Below are 6,043 nucleotides of genomic sequence, written 5' to 3' on the forward strand. Positions count from 1 at the left end.
TAAAACAAGAATTTAATAGTAATAAAAGCTACACATGCATATGGAGGCTAAACACTGCAATTTGATTGCACAGTGATGTGTCATTGAAAAAAAAAACAGAGAGAATTTAAGTTTTCAGAATACAATGAAGGTAGGAGGGGATATTTTCTTCCAGGATGTAAAATATGAAGAAGTTCCTTACTCCATGCTTCTGACTACTCCCTCCTAGGATCTATTTAAGTATTTATCCCATTGAACCTTTTGGTGTCTTCTCTTTACAACATCTCATCTCACATGAATGAATCCTGAGAATGTGAAGCTGTAGGTGAATGCATACTTCATGACCTCATCTCCATAAAATGTTAAAACACATAAATGTAAAAAACACATTTTAAAGGAATAGCCACATGTGCCATAATATTATAATGAAGTCCAAAGGAATGGTTGTCATTAAATTTAGGGTGACAGATGCAAGATGTTCAGGTAGGAGATGGAAAAGAAGAAGAGGAAGAGAAGAGGAAGAAGATGAGGAGAAGAAGAGGAAGAAGAGGAGAGGAACAAGAAGAGGAGGAAGAAAGAAGAGGAAAAAATGGAGGAGGAAGAGGAAGAAGAAAAGAAAATGTGTGTCTCTCCGTGTGTCTGTGTGTGTGTGTCTGTATGTCTGTCTGTGTGGGTGAAGAGAGACCTCTTAGGTACAGATGCAAGACGTTCAGGAAGGAGATGGAAAAGAATATTGGCAAATGAGCTTCCAAAGGTCTGTTTTTTTTTTAAGTGAGGTGATGAGATGTTGGATATATTTGCTATAAGTAAACCTTCACATGTTCTCAATACATATTTTGAACCACAGGGGCAAAAAGCAGGTTCTGAAGCGACTCCTTGATTGTTCAAACATAATAGAAACACCACAATAATAACAATCTTCCATTTTTTCCACAACTTCTATCCTTTTTGTCCTTTAGAAAGAATTCCGTGCTAAATATATATATTTCTTTTTTTATATTTTTTATTACATATTTTTCTCAATTACATTTCCAATGCTATCCCAAAAGAGTCCCCAATACCCTCCCCCCACTCCCCTACCCACCCATTCCCACTTTTTTATATGTATGTATATATATAAAAATAAAATAAAATGCGATTTAAAAGGTAGATCACTATATCAAGTAATGTAAATACAACAGACCTGTCTCATATAGTAATTAATCTTTTTCTTTTCCAAATAACATTCGTGATGGAATAAAGAACTGCGTTTCCCTTTAGCCTCTCCACTTCTCTGCTTCAGACTCTGTCCCCTCCCTTTTCACAGACACACACACACACACACTTTCTTTTCTTCTTCCTCTTCATCCTCCACCTTTTCCTCTTCTCTCTTCCTCCTCTTCCTTCTCTTCTTCTTTTTCTTCCTGTTCTTGTTCCTCTTCTCTTCCTCCTCTTCTTTCTCCTCTTCTGTTCTTCCCCTCCTCCTCTTCTTCCCTTTCCTCCTCCTTCTCTTCCTCTTCTTATTCTCCTCCTCTTCCTTCTTCTTCTTGAATGCTGAGATTATAGGCATGTGCTACCACCCAGAATTTTTGCTTATTCTTCTATAGAGTTAGTTATTCCCTCACAAATTTCCCTCACCACCAAAATTTTTCTAATTCATTCAGTGAGTCAAGCTGTTTATATGGCTTACTTATTTCTGCTGAGTCTATGATAGCTCCTGGCTACCTTCTGGCATCTTCCTTTATCATGCAAGTTCACCTTCCTGTTCTCTGGTGAAGATATGATGCTTTAAAGAGACCACATTTTTTGATTTGGGCAGACATATTCTCTAGCAGTTCTTCAGGCAAAACACACATAAACAAATCATTTTTAAACTTTCAAATTTTATTGATTGTACAGGTGTGTGTGTGTGTGTGTGTGTGTGTGTGTGTGTGTATGTGTGTGTGTTTGTGCATGTGTATGTGCCATGGCATATATAAAGGGTGTGTGTGTGTGTATGTTTGTGCATGTGTATGTGCCATTGCATATATAAAGGGTGTGTGTGTGTTTGTGCAAATGTGTGTGTATGTGTGCCATGGTGTCTTAGGGTTTTACTGCTGTGAACAGACACCATGACCAAGGCAACTTTTTTTTTTTTTTTTTTTTTGGATTTTCGAGACAGGGTTTCTCTGTAGAGCCCTGGCTGTCCTGGAACTCACTTCGTAGACCAGGCTGGCCTAGAACTCAGATATCCACCTGTCTCTGCCTCCCAAGTGCTGGAATTAAAGGCATGCGCCACCACCGTCCAGCCCAAGGCAACTCTTATAAGGAAAACATTTAATTGAGGCTGGCTTACAGGTTCAGAGGTTCAGTCCATTATCAAGGCAAGAGCATAGCACCATCTAGGCAGGCATGGTGCAGGAGGAGTTGAGAGTTCTACATCTTCATCTGAAGGCTGCTAGCAGAATACGGACTTCCAGACAGCTAGAATGAGGGTCTTAAAGCCTATACCCACAGTGACACACCTACTCCAAGAAGACCACATGAGTGAATGTGCATGTGAGTGTGCCATGGCATATGTGAAGGGCATGTATGTGCATGCGCGCACCATGGCATATATGTGAAGGTCAACTTTCTGAGTCAGACTTTACTTCCACTGACTCACTGTGGAGTCCAGAGATGGAACTCAGGCTATCATGCTTCCATAGCAAGTGTTTTTCCTCACTGTGCCATCTTGCCAGCTCTGAAAAATAAACTTCTTTGATGGGCTTTTTCTACTTTTATTCTTAGTTGATAAAGTATGTGCGTAAGGACTTCTACCATGGAAATATTTTCCTCTACGAAGTGTGGCTCCAAAGGCCTCTGGTGCACATTGTTGCAGTGGAGTCATGAAAAGCTATTGTCATCCATCCATCATTTGAATGCAGCTAGTTTTAATTCTTTAGCAGCTTTTAAAACTCCCACTATCTTCTCTTTCCCCAAAGTATGGATGCTCTGATATCACTCATCCAAAGCAGTCTCACCTATTCTTGGATTTCTTATAAATGAACCCATACACTACATTCTGTGTCTACCAATCTCAAGACAGTCTCTGAAGCATCTAGTTGAGTATCAGTAATTTCCTTTTGCTAGATAGTACAGAATATATTGTGTGCTTATCTACTCACTGGTTGGTAGAAATGTGGGTTCATCCTCTGCTTAGAATATTATGAAAGTTGATTCTAGGGCTTAAATATTTTTATACAAGTCATTCTTCACAGCTCATTTTTTTATTATCAAAATGAATTTTTTCAAAGCACGTATTGAAATATTTGTGGTGGTTTATATTCTTTTTATAATTTAACTTAATTTTATAATTTATACACTTTATATCTTGCTCACTGCCCCTCCTGGTCACCCTCCAACAATCCTTCTTCCCTTCCTCCATCCCCTTCTCTTCTGAGAGGGTGGGGGCTGCCCTGGTTATCTCCCCACCCTGGCACTGCAGGGTTAGGTGCATTCTTTCCCATTGAGGCCAGTCAAGGCTGCCCAGCTAGAAGAGCATATCCCGTGTACAGGCAACAGCTTTTGGGATAGCCCACCTTAAAGCTGTTCAGGACCTTCATGAAGACTAAGCTGTATACCCGCTACATATGAGTATACCTAGGTCAAGCCTGTGTATGCTCTTTGGTTGATGGTTCAGTCTCTGAGATCCCTGAGGGTCCAGGTTGGTTGATTCTGTTCATCTTCCCATGGAGTTTCCATCCCCTTCCAGGCCTGCAATCCTTCCTCCTGTTCTTCCATAAGAGTCCCCAAGCTCCACCCACTGTTTTGCTGTGGGTGTCTGCATTTGTTTGACTCAGCTGCTGTGTGGAGCCTCTCAAAGGACAGCCATGCTTGACTCCTGTCTGCAAGCATAACAAAAGTATTATTAATAGTGTCATGGATTGGTGCTTGCCCATGGGTCTCAAGTTGGGCCGGTTAGTGGTTGCCAATTCCCCAGTCTTTGTTCCACCCCTTGTCCCTGCATTTCTTGTAGACAGGATAAATTTTGGATTGAAAGTTTTGCGGGTGGGTTGGTCTCCTTATAGCTTCACTGGGGTTCCTTCCTGGCTACAGGAGGTGGTCTCTTCAGGTTCCATATCCCCAATGCACAGCTCATTTTTAAATCACTCAAGAGGCAAAAGTCTTAGAGAAGAAAATATAAAAATCGGCAAGAAACACACATTTTAAGATAACTTTTTATTTCTACAGAAGCACATATATAATCCTAACTATGATTAACCTGAGTATATCTATGGAGAAAATTACAAGAATATCCAGGAAAACATTAGTCAATCAGAAATCCCTGAGGGAAAGTGTTGCAATGTCTAGGAAGGAGTTTTAATTTACTAGGTGTGGGGTTTCTAAACATTTAGCATATATCCCTGATAATTCTCATGTTGTTTCAAGTGTGAAAAATGCAGTGAAATAAGTACATTTCATTAGATAATCGTATTTGGGTGGCTAGAGGTACAGCATTTGGGTGAGTCATTGACTGATACTGTGCAAAATAAGGACAGCCTAAAGGATGAGCATGAGGAGGCCTGGAGTTTGCCATGTGTTATATAACAGTTTCTGCAAAGATTGAAATAGCCCATCCTCCAGGCAGGCTACTTAAACAGGAAAGTAAACCACTCAAAATAGTTTTAAGAAGTCCCTGAAACTTAGCAAATTTACTAGGCCCCTCCCTGCCAGAGTAAACAATAAAAGCCTCAGAGGCACTATGCTGCAAACAAGACTAAGATGACTAAGACCCGACCAACTTCCTGAAAGACCAGAACCCAGTGGAGCTGCTTGGGAGAGGTTTAGAGTAACAGAGGATCCTGGAAAGGACACTCTCCAACCTGTTGAGCTGCCTGTACACAGTGTAATATGCTCCAGGCTCCCTAGCTTTTGTGCATTATCACTAATGCTGGAGTGGGCTTTGGTAATTCAGATGTTTTTGAGTCATTTCTGTTCCTGTAAGAAACTCCTCACCTGTATTGCTCTTAGTAAGCTCAGTAAAACTCATTGGTTCACTAAGTTGGACTTTGGTGAATCTGTACTTTGGTCTGTCATAGGATCCCTCCTTGGGAAGTAGATATGTGTTGTGTCTCTACAGTAAAAGTTTTGTGATACATACCATGTCATCTTGAAATGACTAAGATAATACCATACTCTCCCAACATAGTCTTGTGCCTGCCTGATCACTTCTCAGCCTTCCACCCACAACACCACATTCACCTTGGCAACACATCTGGGACTGGCCATGATCTTGGCCATGCTCTAGCCAACTGTGTAGTGTCTGTACAATATTGCTGAGCCTTGTAAAGAAATCAGATGTTACTAGGCAACTCCCAATGATTCAATAATGCAATGCCTTCCTATTAGCATGAATGTTATCACAGTTGGGCACCAAGAGACTTTCCAGAGGTGTGAATCCACTCTTGGTCTGGCCATTAATAAAAGACTCAGAACTTTTAATTGGATTGACCAGCATGGTTGTTGTGAGTTATCTCATGTGGATTACTTCAATCTTGCTCAGGATAATTTCTGCTGATTTCTTATGCTGTGCTTCATAATGACCCAACTTTAGCAGATAGATATTTAAAGTACAAATATCAAGTATATCATTATTTCCAGTTATAGTATTCAATGTCAATGCTGTCCTCAGTACTTCTTGTTGACTCCATATTTCTTCCTGTTCTCACTCATAAAATAAAAGGCAGGTGGAAAGGATGCAACTTAAAAAATTATTCATGAACTGGAGAGATGGATCGATGGTTGAGAGCATGTAACTTCTTGCAAAAGATCTGAGTCAGATCCCCAGCACCCATTATTGGCCAGCTCACAACCTCCTGTAACTTCAAGTTCCTGGGAATTCAGCACCCTCATCTGGCCTCCATAAGTGCCTGCATATATATTCTCTCTCTCTCTCTCTCTCTCTCTCTCTCTCTCTCTCTCTCTCTCTCTCTCTCTCTCTCTCTCTCACACACACACACACACACACTTACAAATAATAAAATAAATATCCAAATTCTAAAACCAGGCAAAAAGATCGTCTTGGGCCACTGTGTAACAGGCAGTCCTAAGAGTAGCCTCATTG

Source organism: Mus caroli, unplaced genomic scaffold (assembly GCF_978045245.1).
Source record: "Mus caroli unplaced genomic scaffold, Mus_caroli_1 scaffold_2, whole genome shotgun sequence".
In the NCBI taxonomy this organism is placed as follows: Eukaryota; Metazoa; Chordata; class Mammalia; order Rodentia; family Muridae; genus Mus; species Mus caroli.